The sequence below is a fragment of the Scyliorhinus canicula genome, chromosome 3 (genome assembly GCF_902713615.1).
Source record: "Scyliorhinus canicula chromosome 3, sScyCan1.1, whole genome shotgun sequence".
Classification (NCBI taxonomy): Eukaryota; Metazoa; Chordata; class Chondrichthyes; order Carcharhiniformes; family Scyliorhinidae; genus Scyliorhinus; species Scyliorhinus canicula.
Genome location: NC_052148.1, coordinates 189,470,628 through 189,488,275, shown reverse-complemented (window position 1 = coordinate 189,488,275; position 17,648 = coordinate 189,470,628). Strand labels below are relative to the sequence as shown.

The 17,648-nt window shown below is 45.2% G+C and overlaps 1 protein-coding gene across 10 annotated transcripts in view; it reads left to right on the top strand.

The window, feature by feature from the left end:
- npy1r (neuropeptide Y receptor Y1) overlaps positions 1-17,648 on the top strand; it is a 216,482-nt gene that overhangs the window by 159,830 nt on the left and 39,004 nt on the right. For 3 of the 10 annotated variants that reach the window (XM_038791896.1, XM_038791900.1, XM_038791899.1), the window contains exon 1: positions 29-532. The exons of 2 other annotated variants lie outside the window; for them this stretch is intronic. The gene's annotated coding sequence lies outside the window, so the exon portion shown is untranslated. 5 more of the 10 variants (XM_038791902.1, XM_038791901.1, XM_038791897.1 and 2 more) reach the window with 5 other exon arrangements.

Genomic DNA, 17,648 nt, shown 5'->3' with positions numbered 1-17,648 from the left:
CAGCTCCCTCCCTCCCACCCCCTCGTCCTCCAGTGGGATTCCCACCTCCGTCCTCTTTGGTAATTTCTTTCCTTCCCAGAAGCTGTGGAGTCGCTCCCTCCAAATCGAAATCTCCCCCTTAATGTCTCACTAGCCTTGGATTTACACTCAGTTAGGTGGGAAGAGGCTGAAGCTAGATCGCACGCCCTTTGTATCGTTGTTGATTTCAGAACTGCAGAAGAAGCTTCTTCATTATCCACTCAAATCAAATCATCCTGGCCGTTTCACTCCATGGAACGAGGCATTGAATGTCTGTGGCAATGATATAGAGAGACACGTGCATCGTAAGGAAGTGTCACCGGCTGAATAATATCCTCCCACTCAGCTTTTAATGAGCAGTTGGATTCTAGCGTCTTTGAAGCTCGTCTTTTGACAACAGTGCCAGATCTCATTCAGTGAAGTCCACAGGGACCGGAGCAGCCGCTGATATCAGCAGCATATCCTGCAGGCGGCAGCAACAACCCAGAAGACCACTTATTGTGGGTAGGCTGCTGTAAGTCCGGAGCCGCTCCAGGACTTTGGGGGGGGGGGGGGGGGGGCTATTTTGTACTCGGGAGTTGCGTGTCTTCTCTCAGTTTAACTGGGTTTCTGTGGGATTTAATAAATATATATAGATATATATGTTAGAGCCCCCACCCTTGATAGTGATATTTGACAGGAGCTGATCTCAAAAGATCCGCCTCCGCTGTAGGAAATAAGGGAGCAACTCGCATTGATGAATTATTCACTCAATAGCAGGGTTCAAAAGGCATCTTCAGCACTCTCTGAGCCTTCAGTGGGTTTAGTCTGCTTATCCTCAGAGTCCTGTTCAGAGTGCTGTCTGGCTATCATAAGAGGCACGGCTGGGTTTGGGAGATGGATCTTACGTAAGTATTGTGTTGGTCCACCCAGCAATATGTTTTCGGAAGGCAACGGTTCGCTTTCTGGCAGAGGAAACAGCCCCCATATGTTTTTTTGGGGGTGGGGGGGGGGGGGGGGCTCAGTCAGAAATGGCAATGTGTGATGCTGCTTTTTAGCCTTGCTCTCGGTGAGGGTATGAGCGGTGAGTTGGCAAGAGGTGAGCTTACCTCCCTGATGTTTCCACTTGTGTCCAGTCCTGAATCGAGAGAAAATACAACTCAGTCGATGTGAGTGAAGCTTTCAACCCTAGAGGACCTCTCACGAACTTTTAGAGAGAACAGTTATTGCTTTTTATACGTTTCAAGAGGAATAGATATTGAAAGTAAAATAGCCGGCTGTTCTCTGCAGGCATGTCCCTTTATTTAGTTATTTAGCACTTTTATTTAGCCGTGTTTCTTAATATAGGAAATAATAACACTCGGTTTACTGAATCAGATAATTAAACGAGATCATGTTTTAAAGTTGTTTTCTAATTGTTAGGTTGACGCAACTTTTATGCACCTTGTTTGAGCCATTGCAGGAACGTTAGTATCAAAGAGATTTGATTTCCCCCTTAAAATGCAGTTTCCAGCATTCATCATGACGACTTATCAGGGACGTTGGTGCTTGCTGCAAAGCTGTTTGTGTCAGTTTTTTTTAAAATAGTAATCTATCCATTCTTCTAAACAAATATTATCGATATTTCGGCGAAAAAAGGCCAATGTGAGAGGAAAATGGGGAGAGGACTGAAAACGATAGAATTGAGAGTTTGAGCAAAGATGAGATCGCGGAGATGGGGCATGCGAGGGAAGAGGGCGAAATGAGCCAGGGAGAGTGTGAAAGCTACAGCAAGCAGAGAGGAAGACAGCTGAGCCAACACGGGTGAGGCACAGTTACAGAAAAAAGAGACGAGGAGAGCTGTAGCAAAGGGAGATGGGGGAGGAGAGAGAGAGAGAGTGATGGATGAGCCGGAGAGAAAGAAGTCGGAGTCAAACAGGTTGAATGTGCGGGTACAATGTGTTGGAGAGATGGATCATTGATCAACAGGAATCAAGTGATATCTGCGGTCGGAGAGGGGATTGGTCGATGGACAGAGGTAACCTAATAAGATTTTGAGTTTTATCACATTCTTTCTCACATAACAAGCGAATAATACTGTAGCTACAGAAGGACTCAGTCAGTTAGTGTATTAATGACAGCCTTTCATCTCTATATTTATTATTAATGAGCTGGACATCAACGTTGCTTCACTTCTAAGCATTCCGCACATCCTGAGATTTAATTAACAAAGATCAAAACTGAAGCAAACAGCAAATCTTGTGTGAATGAGCAGCAAGACAGTGCCCAACGAATTAAAGGGATTGTGATCGACAGGCTTAAAACACTTCGCTTGGCACCTTTTATATGTGTACCTGTTCCTTGTTTTTTTTAAAAACTGCTTATTCAATTCTTCCTCGGAAATTCCGAATGAGATCAGATCTCATTTAAATAGATTGCCCCTTGTAACATAACAGAATTAAAGTACCCTGAAAGATGAAATTAGAAGCTAATTCTTTGTAAAATTATTTTAATATTTAATCAATACTATGGTGATCAGATGCCCCTGTCCAATTACTGTTGACTTTTTGCTGCCATTGTGTAGCTCACACATCTTTCCTTGAGGTTTCTCTTGTACTCTGAGCATAAAAGGCTATTTTCTTATGTATAAGCACCTCCATATTTTTAATCCTCAGTTTCAGCATCACTACTTGACCTCCCACCCCGATTCTTCAATCTTCCATTAGAGTATGTACTTTTCTACTGATTTGTTTTAATATTGAGGATTAGATTCTTAAGTAACCATTACAATGTGGACAGTTGTCCACCTCTTCATACACCGTCTTCAGTAATATGTTTGATGTGCATGCGGATAGAGGAAGAATTGTGGAACTGATTTTGTTAGGCCTCAGGGAAGAATTCCAGAATTGGAATTCAGCTCGATAAACCCCAGTGTGTCGATGTAGATGTATCTTCAGTTGTCCCTGTTGTATACCATTGGCTGAGGGAAGCTGATGTTGGGGGGAGAGATGATTGATGCATGTAAACAATGAACATTATAATCTATAAATGTATTTTACGTGTTTAATAAATACTTTAATGACACATATTAAAAGTCAAGCTCAAACGCAGAGATTCACGTGCTAAAATATCCTTTCAGGAATTCAGATGTGGAGATCGAACCACTAAACGTTCTATTCATTCAAATCAATTCAATCAAGACTGTGCTGCTGATTAAATGCAAGTAAATCTGAGATTTTCTGGTTGGGAGCAGTTTGGATTTTTTTTTAACCTGAAAATTGTGACAGCTAATTTTACCATGTTCTACTTTTGAAAATCTGAGGTCAGGAAAAAGATTATTGAAGAAAAATTACCCAAATATTGTAATTTTTTTTTAATCTAAAAAGATTCTAAAGATTTGAATAAGAAGCATGTCAAAATGAATAGCTAATTCCTTTCAAGGTTACAACAATTGAAAACGTTGAATTGAAATCAAACTATTTGATTTTGTCTCTTGCTATTTCAACTGAAGGACACAGTTTTTTAAAAATTAATTTACGAGATGTGGGCTTCGCTGGTTAGGCCAGCATTTATTGCCCATCCCTAATTTCCTTTCAGAACGTTGTGGTGAGTCGCCTTTCTGAACCGCTGCAGTCCTTGAGGTGTAGTTACACACATTATGTTGTTAGGGAAGGAGTTCCTGAATATTGCCCCAGCAACAGTGAAGGAACGGCGATATATTTCTAAGTCAGGGTGGTGAGTGATTTGGAAGGGAATCTCCAGGTAGTGGCGTTCCCAGGTATCAGCTGCTCTTGTCCTTCTAGACGGCAGTGGTTGTGGGTTTGGAAGGTGCTGCCGAAGGAACCTTGGTGAGTTACTGCAGTGCATCTTGTAGATGGTACACACGGCTGCCACTGTTCATCGGTGGTGGAGGGTTTGAATATTTGTGGAAGGTGGAGCAATTAAGCGAGCTGCTTTGTCCTGGATGATGTTGAGCTTCTTGAGTGTTGTTGGAGCTGCACTCACCTGGGCAAGTGGAGAATATTCTATTACACTCCTGACTTGTGCCTTGTAGATGGTGGACAGGCTTTGAGGGATCAGGAGGTGAGTTACTCATCATAGGATTCCTAGCCTTTGAGCTGCCCTGGTAGCCACAGTATTAATGTGGCTAGTCCAGTTCAATTTCTGATCAAGGGTAAACCCCAGGAAGTTGACTGTGAGGGATTCAGTGATGGTAATGCCATTGAATGTCAAAGGGTGGTGGTTAGATCCTCTCTTGTAGGAGATGATCATTGCCTGACATTTGTGTGGAACAAATGTAACTTACCACTTGCCATCCAGGATATTGTCCTGGTCTTGTTGCATTTGTAAATGCTCTGATCGAGTATCTGAGGAGTCGCGAATGGTGCTGAACATTGTGCAGTCATCCTCAAACATCGCCACTTCTGACCTTATGATGGAAGACAGGTTATTGATGAAGCAGCTGAATTGGTTGGGCCTAGGTCACTACCCTGAGGAACTCCTGCAGTGATGTCCGGGAGCTGAGATGATTTGCCGCCAGCCACCACAACCATCTTCCTTTGTGCCAGATATGACTCCAACCAGCGGAGAGTTTTCCCCCTGATTCCCATTAACTCCAGTTTAGCTAGGGTTCCTTGATGCCGCACTCGGTCAAATGCTGCCTTGATGTCAAGGGCAGTCACTCTCACCTCACCTCTGACATTCAGCTCTTTTGTCCATGTTTAAACCAAGGCTGTAATGACGTCAGGGGCTGAGTGACCCTGGCAGAACCCAAACTGAGCGTCCGTGAGCAGGTTATTGCTGAGTGAGTGTCGCTTGATAGCATTGTTGATGACTCCTTCCATCACTTTGCTGATCATGGAGAGTAGACTAATAGGCCGGTAATTGTGACTCCAGATCCACAGCAACATGGTTAAATGCCCTCAGGGATGGAGAATAAAGGCTGACCCAGCCAGCGACGCCCACTTCCCATGAACAAATATTTCTAAAAATTAGACCTTTTATAAGGAACTCGTGAACACATTATAATATCCACACCAGTAACTTGTTCACACTGCTAAGATGAGATAGCCTTTATACTAGGTATGTAGATTGTAAGGGCAGCACGGTAGCATAGTGGTTAGCACTACTGCCTCACAGCACCAGGGATCGACCTTGGGTGACTATCGGTGTGGAGTTTGCACTTTCTCCCCGTGTCTGCGTAGGTTTCCTCCGGGTGCTCTGGTTTCCTCCCACAGTTCAAAGATGTGCAGGTTAGGTGGATTGGCCATGATAAATTGCCCTTTAGTGTCCAAAAGGGCAGGTTGGGTGATGGGGATAGGGTGGGCCTAGGTATAGTGCTCTTTCAGAATGGTGGTGCAGACTCGATGGGCCAAATGGCCTCCTTCTGGACTGTAGGGATTCTCTGATTCTATGATTTCTATGCTTTTTTTCTGAAGTTAATGTCAGCAAAGATACACTGCTTTGAACTGTCTGCTACATTTTATAAGTTGTTAAATGATTCCCTTTCATTATTTTCAGTATTAAGCTTGTTGGATTATAATTTAAGATAGGGAGTGCTATATTAGCTTAGAAATATTTCTCACATGTTTTATTAGCTTTATTAGCTTTATTAGCTTAGAAATATTTCTCACATGTTAGAATTAGGGAAATGGTTGTTATCTTAGAAATCGTGGATTTGGAAAGTACTTTGAAAACTGCTAAAAATGTAAAAGAAATTTAATCTAAAATTTTTTTTTAGAAATGGTGATGTGAAAATATAATATTAAGCATTAAAGTTCCTCCAGAGCTCACAAATAAGGCAAATGAGATCATAGAATCATAGAATCTCTTCAGTGCAGAAAGAAGCCATTCTGCCCATCGACTGCACTGACCCTCCGAAAGAGCAGCCTACCCAGTCCCACCTGCCCGTAACCTCACCTAAACCTTTGGACACTAAGGAACAATTTAACATGGCCAATTCACCTAAACTGCACATTGTTGTACTGTGGGAGGAAACCGGAACACCCGGAGGAAACCCACGCAGACACTGGGAGAACTCACAAACTCCACACCGATAGTTACCCAAGGTCGGAATTGAACCTGGCGCTGTGAGGCAGCAATGCTAACCATTGTACCATCCTTACTTAGGATTCCCTACTTATACCACCAAATGTGAGTTTTTCAAAATAATTTGTCTTGGTTGAACTTAAATTGGACACAATTCACCAAAAGATATCAGACTGACATATTCTAGTGAAATCCAGGAAAGTCTCATTGGGAATAGTAAATTGATTCCTCTAACAACGTATTTATGTCCTTGCCAATGAACAATGAGAATCTGTACATGATTGCCCGGCTACCAGATATCAGACTATACGGGGGAAAGGAGCAAATATCTCCAGGCACCGCAACCCTTGTATCAGATCGCCTGAAAGCACAGGAGTGTTTTTTCTTCAGATGGCACGTGTGGTACAATTTTGGGTTACAGGTATATGTGCAAATGTGATTTGTTACCTGTGAAGTGATTAGCATGCAGAATGTATGATGAAGCTGTACCAAAGTATGGGTCTCACACATGCTCAATTACTTGACAACAGCACAATATGAAATGATTAATATATCTGACGAGAGTGTGATAACCTTGTAAACGTGGCTGAAGAGCTGATGTGGGAAAGAGGGGTTCCTTTTCGTGGGGCATTGGCAGCAGTTCTAAGACAGGAAGGTGCTGTACTGATGTCATGGGACCCATGTCTTGCACAAAGGGTAAATGGGCAGGTGACAAATGTTTTAAACTAGTAAATGGGGAGGAGGGACAGTTCTGCAAGAAATATCAGCAGGAGGACATCGGGAAAAACTAAATTATGGAGGACTTTGATAGTAAGGGAGTAAGTAGAGTTATAAAATGGAAGTCTAAAAATATGCTTAAACATAAAGTGAGAGAAAGCCCCACTTAATGAGTTTTAAATGTTTCTATAGCAATAGTGTGTGTAATACAACAGGGCAGCTGGAGGCAATCTTTCACTGAAAGGAAATAGGCATGGTCGAGATTACTGGGACATGGTTACAGAAAAATCTAGATGGGGAATTAAACATTGTAGCTTATATCATACTTTGAAAAGATAGATAGAAAGCCACGCTAGCTGCACTTATTCAGGATAACATAATGGCAGTAGAAATGTGAAAATAGCTGTCAACAAGACAAAAATAGAATTCATATAGATAGATAAAATATAATAAAGGATCAACAGCACTAATAGTTGTAGTCTACAGACAACCTGGTAGGGGAAGGGAGGTGGAAGACATATGCAGGCAAAATAGGGGATTGAGAATAATAATCATGGTGGATCTCAACTATCTTGATAATTTGAAAGAAGAGGTGGTTGAAGAGAAAGGGCAGCACGGTAGCATAGTGGTGAGCACTATGGTTTCACAGCGCCAGGGTCCCAGGTTCGAGTCCCGGCTTGGGTAACTATCTGTGCGGAGTCTGCACATTCTCCCTGTGTCTGCGTGAGTTTCCTCCGGGTGTTCCGTTCTCCTCCCACAAGTCCTGAAAGACGTGCTGTTAGGTAATTTGGACATTCTGAATTCTCCTTCTGTGTACCCGAACAGGCACCGAAATGTGGCTACTAGGGGCTTTTCACAGTAACTTCATTGCTGTGTTAATGTAAACCTACTTGTGACAATAAAGATTATTTTAAAAATTAAATAGGGAAACTACAGTCCACTAAAAGGAAAGAACATAACATAAGAACTAGGAGCAGGAGTAGGCCATCTGGCCCATCGAGCCTGCTCCGCCATTCAATGAGGTCATGGCTGATCTTTTGTGGACTCAGCTCCACTTTCCGACCCAAGCACCGTAACTCTTTATTCCTTTATTCTCCAAAAAACTATCTATTTCATCTTGAAAACATTTATTGAAGGAGCCTCTACTGCTTCACTGGGCAGGGAATTCCATAGATTCACAAATCTTTGGGTGAAGAAGTTCCTCCTAAACTCAGTCCTAAATCTACTTCCCCTTATTTTGAGGCTCTGCCCCCTAGTTCTGCATTCATCCGCCAGTGGAAACAACCTGCTCGCATCTATCCTATCCAGTCCCTTCATAATTTTACATGTTTCTATAAGATCCCCCCCCCGCCCCGCTACATCCTTCTAAATTCCAACGAAAATAGTCCCAGTCTACTCAACCCCTCATAATCCAACCCCCTCAGGTCTGGGATTAACCTAGTAAATCTCCTCTGCACACCCTCCAGCGCCAGTACGTCCTTTCTCCCTTTCTCAGGTAAGGAGACAAAAACTGAACACAATATTCCAGGTGTGGCCTCACTAACACCTTATACAGTTGCAGCATAACCGCCCGAGTCTTAAACTCCATCCCTCAAGCAATGAAGGACAAAATTCCATTTGCCTTCTTAATCACCTGTTGCACCTGTAAACGTTTTGCGACTCATGCACTAGCACACCCAGGTCCCTCTGCACAGCAGTATGTTTTAATATTTTATAATTTAAATAATAATCCCTTTTGCTGTTATCCCTACCAAAATGGATAACCTCACATTTGTCAACATTGTATTCCATCTGCCAGACCCTAGCCCATTCACTTAACCTATCCAAATCCATCTGCAGACTCCCAGAATCCTCTGCACTTTTTGCTTTACTACTCACCTTAGTGTCGTCTGCAAACTTGGACACATTACAATTGGTCCCCAACTCCAACTATGTAAATTGTGGACAATTGTGGGCCCAACACTGATCCCTGAGGGACACCACTAGCTACTGATTGCCAACCAGAGAAACACCCATTAATTCCCACTCTTTGCTTTCTATTAATTAACCAATCCACTATCCATGCTACTACTTTACCCTTAACGCCATGCATCTTTATCTTATGCAGCAACCTTTTGTTGGCACCTTGTCAAAAGCTTTCTGGAAATCCAGATATACCACATCCATTGGCTCTCCATTGTCTACTGCACTGGTAATGTCCTCAAAAAACACCACTAAATTAGTTAGGCACGACCTGCTCTTTATGAACTCATGCTGCGTCTGTCCAATGGGGCAATTTCCATCCAGATGCCTCGCTATTTCCTCCTTGATGATAGATTCCAGCATCTTCTCTACTAACGAAATTAAGCTAACTGGCCTATAAATACCCATTTTCTGCCTACCTCCTTTTTTTAACAGTGGTGTCACGTTTGCTAATTTCCAATCCGCCAGGAGTACCCCATAGTCTAGTGAATTTTGGTAAATTATCACAAGTGCATTTGCAATTTCCCTAGCCATCTCTTTTAGTACTCTGGGATGCATTCCATCAGGGCCAGGAGACTTGTCTTCCTTTAGCCCCATTAGCTTGCCCATCACTACCTCCTCAGTGATAACAATCATCTCAAGGTCCTCACCTGTCATAGTCTCATTTCCATCAGTCACTGGCATGTTATTTGTGTCTTCCATTGTGAAGACCGACCCAAAAAACCTGTTCAGTTCCTCAGCATTTTCCTCATCTCCCATTATTAAATCTCCCTTCTCATCTTCTAAAGGACCAAGATTTACATTAGCCACTCTTTTTGTTTTATATATTTGTAGAAACTTTTACTATCTGTTTTTAAATTCTGAGCAAGTTTACTCTCGTAATCTATCATACTCTTCTTTATTTTTCCCAATCCTCCAGTCTCCCACTAATCTTTGGCACTTTGTATGCTTTTTTCCTTCAATTTGATACTCTCCCTTATTTCCTTAGATATCCACAGTCGATTTTTCCTCTTTCTACCGTCCTTCCTTTTTGTTAGTATAACCCTTTGCTGAACACTGTGAAAAATCGCTTGGAAGGATCTCCACTGTTCCTCAACTGTTTCTCTGTGGTCGTTCCCCTCAGTAACAAGTGTACCGTTTTGGATACTGTTGAGGGGGACGACCGACCAGGGGTAAGCCATGATGAATGGATCTCCAGCACTGAGTCCGACCCTGTGGCTCAGAAGAGAAGGAGGGAGAGCAGGAGAGCAATAGTTATTGGGGACTCAATAGTTAGAGGGACAGTTATGTTATTTAGTTATGGCAACAAAAGAGACTCACGGATGGTATGTTGCCTCCCGGGTGCCAGGATCTGTGATGTATTGGACCGTGTTTTCAGAATCCTTAAGGGGGAGGGGGAACAGTCACAATTTGTGGTACACATCGGTACCAACAACATAGGTAAGAGAAGGGATGGGGATTTAAAACAGGAATTTAGGGAGCTAGGGTGGAAGCTGAGAGCCAGGACAAACCATGTTGTCATCTCTGGTTTGTTGTCATCTCTGGTTTGTTGCCAGTGCCACGTGCTAGCGAGTTGAGGAACAGGGAGAGAATGCAGATAAACACATGGCTGCAGGGATGGTGTAGGAGGGAGGGTTTCAGTTACGTGGATAATGGAGCACATTCTGGGGAAAGTGGGACCTGTACAGACAGGACAGTTTGCACCTGAACCAGAGGGGTACCAATATCCTGGGAGGGAAATTTGCTTCAGCTCTTCGGGGGGGGGGGGGGGGGGGGGGGGGGGGGTTTAAACTAATTTGTCAGGGGGATGGGAAAACGAGCTGTCGTCCAGAAGCCAGTGTTGATAGTACTGAGGTACTGAGGAGGGTATCAAGGTCGCAAGAGTGTACCGGCAGACAGAAAGGTGGGTTGAAGTATGTCTACTTCAATGCAAGGAGTATCTGGTATAAGGTAGGTGAACTTGGAGTGTGGATTGGTACTTGGGACTACGATGTTGTGGCCATTACGGAGACATGGTTAGAACAGGGACAGGAATGGTTGTTGGAAGTTCCGGGTTTTAGATGTTTCGGTAAGAGTAGGGAAGGTGGTAAAAGAAGTGGAGGAGTAGCATTGTTAATCAAGGATAGTTTAACGGCTGCAGAAAGGCAGTTCAAAGGGGGTCTGCTGACTGAGGTAATCTGGGCCGAAGTTAGAAATAGGAAAGGAGCGGTCACGTTGTTAGGAGCTTTCTATCGGCCCCCAAATAGTAATAGAGATGTGGAGGAAGAAATTGCAAAACAGATTATGGATAGGTGTGGAGGTCTCCGGGTAGTTGTCGTGGGTGACTTTAACTTTCCAAATATTGATTGGAAACTCTATAGGTCGAGCAGTTCGGATGGGGCAGTTTTTGTACAGTGTAAGCAGGAGGGTTTCCTGACACAATATGTGGATAGGCCGACAAGAGTGGGGGGCCACATTGGATTTGGTACTGGGTAATGAACCGGGCCAAGTGTTAGATTTGATTGTGGGAGAACACTTTGGAGATAGTGACCACAATTTGGTGTCTTTCACTATTGCAATGGAGAGGGATAGGGCCATACGGTAGGGCAAGGTTTATAATTGGGGAAGGGGTAATTATTAGGCGATTAGGCAAGAATTAGGGAGCATAAGATGGGAACAGAAACTGTCAGGGAAAGGCACAAATGAAAAGTGGAACTTGTTCAAGGAACAAATACTTAGTGTCCTTGATAGGTATGTCCCTGTCAGGCAGGGAGGAAATGGCCGTGTGAGGGAACCATGGTTCACAAAAGAGGTTGAATGTCTTGTCAAGAGGAAAAAGGAAGCGTATGTATGAGAAAACAAGGCTGAGAAAACAAGGTTTAGTTGGGTCGCTTGAGGGTTACAAGGTAGCAAGGAATGAGCTAAAACAAAAGGGCTTAGGAGAGCTAGGAGGGGGGCATGAGAAGTCCTTTAAGGGTCAGATCAAGGAAAACTCTTATGTGAGAAATAAAAGAATGATCAGGGTGAGGGTAGGGCTGGTCAAGGACAGTAGTGGGAAATTGTGCATGGAGTCAGAAGAGACAGGAGAGGCATTGAATGAATACTTTTCTTCAGTGTGCACCAAGGAGAGAGGCCATGATTTTGAGGATGAGAGTGTAATGCAGGCAGGTAGGCTGGAGGAGGTAGATGTTCTGAGGAAGGATGTATTAGCAATTTTGAAAAACCTTAGGGTCGACAAGTCCCCTGGGCCAGATGGGATATATCCAAGGATTCTTTGGGAGGCAAGGGATGAGATTGCAGAGCCTTGATCTTTGGGTCCTCACTGTCCATGGGGATAGTGCCAGAGGACTGGAAAATGGTGAATGTTGTTCCTCTGTTCAAGAAAGGGAATAGGAATGACCCTGGTAATTATAGGCCAGTTAGTCTTACTTCAGTGGTCGGTAAGTTAATGGAACAGGTCCTGAAGGATAGGATTTATGACCATTTTGAAAGATGCAGCTTAATCCGGGATAGTCAACATGGATTCGTGAAGGGTAAGTCTTGCCTCACAAATTTGATTGAATTCTTTGAGGAGGTAACTAAGTGTGTAGATGAAGGTAGAGCAGTTGATGTCGTATACATGGATTTTTGTAAAGCGTTTGATAAGGTTCCCCATGGTCGGCTTATGAAGAAAGTAAGGAGGTGTGGGATAGAGGGAGATTTGGCAATTGGATAAGTAACTGGCTATCACATAGAAGACAGAGGGTGGTGATGGATGGAAAATGTTCATACTGGAGACCAGTTACCAGTGGTGTACCACAGGGATCAGTTCTGGGCCCTCTGCTATTGGTGATTTTTATCAATGACTTGGAGGAGGGCCCTGAAGGGTGGGCCAGTAAATTTGCTGATGACACCAAGATTGGTGGAGTAGTGGATGAGGTTGAGAGCTGTTGTAAGCTGCAAAGAGACATTGATAGGATGCAGAGCTGGGCGAAAAATGGCAGATGGAGTTTAACCCTGATAAGTGTGAGGTGATTCATTTTGGCAGAAAAAATTTGAATGCAGATTACAGGGTCAATGGCAGGGTTCTGAGGAATGTGGAGGAACAGAGAGATCTTGGGGTTCATGTCTACAGATCTCTGAAGGTTGCCACTCAAGTGGATAGAGCCATGAAGAAGGCCTATAGTGTGTTAGTGTTTATTAACAGGGGGCTTGAGTTTAAGAGCCGTGGGGTTATGCTGCAACTATACATGACCCTGGTGAGACCACATTTGGAGTATTGTGTGCAGTTCTGGTCACCTCACTATAGGAAGGATGTGGAAGCATTGGAAAGGGTGCAAAGGAGATTTACCAGGATGCTGCCTGGTTTGCAGGATAGGTCTTATGAGGAAAGATTGAGGGAGCTCGGACTTTTCTCTTTGGAGCGGAGGAGGCTGAGAGGCGACTTAATAGAGGTTTATAAGATGATGAGGCGATAGATAGAGTAGACGTTCAGAGACTATTTCCTAGGGTGGATGTAGCTGTTACAAGGGGGCATAACTATAAGGTTTAGGGTGGGAGATATAGGAGGGATGTCCGAGGTAGGTTCTTTACTCAAAGAGTGGTTAGGGTGTGGAATGGACTGCCTGCTGTGATAGTGGAGTCGGACACTTTAGAAACTTTCAAGCGATTATTGGATAGGGACATGGAGAACACCAGAATGACAGGGAATGGGATAGCTTGATCTTGGTTTCGGACAATGCTCGGCACAACATCGAGGGCCGAAGGGCCTGTTCTGTGCTGTATTGTTCTATGTTCTAAGTTGTTGCAGTGAATCTTGTATATGACACACGTGTCTGTCATTGTACATTGGTGGCGTCGGGAGTGAATGTTTATGATGGTGTACAGGGTGTTGGTAGGGTGGAGGCACTGCTTTCTCCTGGATGGTCATGAGCTTCTGAAGTGCTGTTGAAGTTGTTGTTGATGTGGTCCTCTTCCAGGCAATTGGAAAGTATTCCATCACACTCCTAACTTGTTTCTTGCAGATGGTGGCCAGGCTTTGGGGAGTCAAGATGTGGGTTACTCACAGTACTTTCTGTCTAGTCCCGTTCAGTTTCTGGACAATGGTAACCCACCCCCTGATGTTGATATTGGGGGATTCAGCGATGGTAAAGCCATTGAATATCAAGGGGAGATGGTTAGATTCTCTCTTGTTGGAGATGGTCATTGCCTGGCACTTGCGTGGTGGGAATGGTATTTGCCACTTTTCAGCTGAAACCTGAATGTTTTCCACATCTTGCTGCATAAGGGTACAGGTTGCTTCAGTGTCTGAAGAATTACGAATGGTGCTGAAGGTTGTGCAATCATCTATACGTCTGACCTTATGATGGAGGGAAGGTCATTGATGAAGCAGCTGAAGGTTGGGCTGATGGTTGGGCTGAGGACACTACCCTGAGGAACTCCTGCAGTGATGTCCTGGGACTAAGATGATTGATCTCCAACAACCACAGCATGTTCTTTTGTCTCACATATAAATGGACTAGTGGAGAATTTTCCCACAGATTCCCTTGACTCCAGTTTTGCTCGAGATCCTTGATGCCATACTCGGTCAAATGTTGCCTTAATATCAAGATGTGGAGATGCCGCCGTTCGACTGGGGTGAGCACAGTTAGCAGTCTTACAACACCAGGTTAAAGTCCAACAGGTTTGTTTCAAACACTAGCTTTCAGAAGCAGCAGTGCTCCGAAAGCTCGTGTTTGAAACAAACCTGTTGGACTTTAACCTGGTGTTGTAAGACTTCTTACTTAATATCAAGGGCAGTCACTCTCACCTCACCTCTAGAATTAAGTTTTTTTGTCCATGTTTGAACCAAGGCTGTATTGAAGTCAGGAGCTGAGTGGCCCTGGCGGAACCCAAACTGAACATCAGTGAGCAGGTATTGCTACGTAAGTGTTGCTTGATAGTACTATCAATCAACCTTCCATTACTTTGCTGATTGATGATTGATGGGGTAGTAAGTGGTTGAGTTGGATTTGTTCTGCTTTTTCCATATAATAATAATGTTTATTGTTACAAGTAGGCTTACATTAACACTGCAATGAAGTCACTGTGAAAAGCCCCTAGTCGCCACATTGTGGCACATTGCCGAGTAGATGCCAGTGTTGTAGTTGTACTTGGGGCACGGCTAGTTCTGGAGCACAGATCTTCAGTAATATTGCCGGAATGTTGTCAGGACCCATTACCTTTGCAGTATCTTATGAGATTAGTGCATTTTAAATGAAAATATGGAGACTTATGGAATAAACTAAACAAACACAAAAAGGATAATTACTGTGGATGCTGGAATCAGAAACAAAAACTGAAAATACTGGACCAATCAGTGGGTCCAACAGCATCTGTGGAGAGAAAATTGAGTTAACATTTCGAGTCTGGATGCCTCTTTGTTAAAAGTTGTCAAAGTCACGTAAGCTCCCTCCTCTCCACAGATGCTGTCAGACCTGCTGAGATTGTTCAGCATTTTCTGTTTTTGTTTAAAATCCCTGGTCTGGATGGATTGCATCCAAGTATTTTAAAATAATTTAGGGAAGAGATAACAGAGGGATTACAATTATTTAATAAATTGTCAGAAAAAAACGTAGGGCCATGCCAGTGGATATACAGATAACTAATATAATTCCTATTTTTAAAAAGGGGTCAAACTGTGTCCAGGAATTACAGACCAGTCAGCTAACAGCAGTGGTAGGAAAAGTAATGGAATTTTTACCAAAGAGGAGAATGGATGAATATCTGGAAATTAGAAATATAATAATGAATGGTTAATATGGATTTCAAAGGAAAAACCTTGCTTGGCTGGCCAAATTGAATTGTTTCGAGGAGGTGACAGAGAGTGTAACAGATAATGAGAATGCAGTCGATTTAATTTATCGGGATTTTCAAAAGGCATTCTGTGAGGTGTCCTGTAATGAACCAATGAATAACGTTAGAGTATGTGAGGTCAGGAAACATCCTGAAAGACGTGCTGTTAGGTAATTTGGATATTCTGAATTCTCCCTCTGTGTACCCGAACAGGCGCCGGAATGTGGCGGCTAGGGGCTTTTCACAATAACTTCATTGCAGTCTTAATGTAAGCCTACTTGTGACAATAGAGATTATTCTAAAATGTGGCAGATAGATTCCTAACTTGCATCCAGACAGAAAGCAGGCAGTGAGAATGAAGGGTAGTTATTCAGGGTGGCAGAAGATGGGAAGTGGTCTTCCAAATGGATCCGTGCTGGGACAATTGCTTTTCATAATTTACATTACTGATCTGGGGCGGTATTCTCCCCTACCAGGCGGGGCGGGGAGTCTCGGCATACCGGAGTGGCTCCAACCACTCCGGCGTTGGGCCTCCCCAAAGGTGCGGAATTCTAGCACCTTTACGGGTTAGGCCCGCGGCGGAAGGGTTGGCGCCCCGCCGACCAGCACGAGTGGCCTTTGGCTCCCCGTCGGCTACCGCGAACGGCCTTTCCGCCCCGCCAGCCGGCGCAAACGGCGGGCCGAAAGGCGTTCGCCGGCCGGCGTGAGGCCGTGCATGCGCCGAAGCGTCAGCGGTCTCTGACATCATCCCGGTGCATGCGCGGTAGGGGGGGTCTCTTCCGCCTCCACCATGGTGGGCCCCGATGGCAGGCCAGGCTACCATGGGGGCACCCCCCGGGGTCCGATCGCCCCGCGCCCCCCCAGGACCCCAGGGCACGCTCGCACCGCCTTTCCCACTGGCACCAGAGGTGCTCCAATTCCCACCGGCGGGAGAGGCCTGTCAGCGACGGGAATTCGGCCCAACGCGGGCTGGAGAATAACCTCAGGGGGCCCGCCGACTGGCGCGCCGTGATTCCCGCCCCGCCGATTCCCGGGTGGCGGAGAATTCCGGCCACGGCGGGGGCGGGATTTACAAAGGCCCCAGGCGATTCCCCGACCCTGCGGGGGTCGGAGAATTCCGCCCCTGGACTTTGTAATCAAACAATTTTAAAGTTTGTGGATGTTACCAAATTAGGGTTGGGGCAGGGGAGGTGGGGAATGGGGATTGGTCAATGCTGAAGTTGATTGCAGCAAATTATTAAACTTGCAGAATGGAAAAATACTTGGCAAGTGAAGTTTAATACAGATACATGTGAGACAGTAATTTTTTGTCGGAAGAACAGGGAGGCCATTTATTACTTGGGAGGTGCATGTCTAGGTAACAAAGGGATCTCAGAGTACAAATACACCACTCACTAAAAGTTGAGTACAGGTTAGCAAGGCCATTAAAAAAGCAAACCAACGCTAGGTGGGGGCCTCCGACGTGGCCTGGCCCACGATCGGGGACCACCGATCGGCGGGCTGGTGTCTCTGGTGGGGGCCTCCTTTCTTCCGCCCCTGTAGCCCTGCGACATGATGCGTCAGGGCTGGCGCATTAAAGGGAGCCACTGCGCATGCGCGCGTTGGTGCTGGTGCCACTGCACATGTGCGCGTTAGTGCCGGTGCCATTGCTCATGCACGGATCCCGCGGCGCCCAGTTCATGACAGGATCAGCAGCTGGAGCAGCGTGGGCTACTCCAGTGCCATGCTGGCCCCGTCCCTGGCGACGGTGTTTCCGGCGGCGGCGACAACACATAGCCTCAGGATCACAGAATCCCACCCATGAAGTTGGCGGAAGGGCTGCTGTGGGGACCAGAGGATGTGAGTAGCGATCTTCCCTCTCAGACAATGAACCCGGGGCACTGGGTTTGCTGTCCCGGTGCTTGCAGTGGGGTGGGGGAACCCCTGGGAAGCCAGCCATGATCGGGGCCGCCTTTGTTGGAGGGGATTGTGGAGCAAAGCGGATGGCTGCCCATGGCCTCGGCTTGGGGTGTGGGGTGGAGATGGGCACCTCAGCACCCATGGGTCTGCCATGCCACTCCCTGGATCGTGTGTTCTCATTCCTGGGGCAACTCCAGCCCCACCGACCATCCAGAACTTCCACTGACCACGGAGGCCTCTGGCTGCGAGGCTAA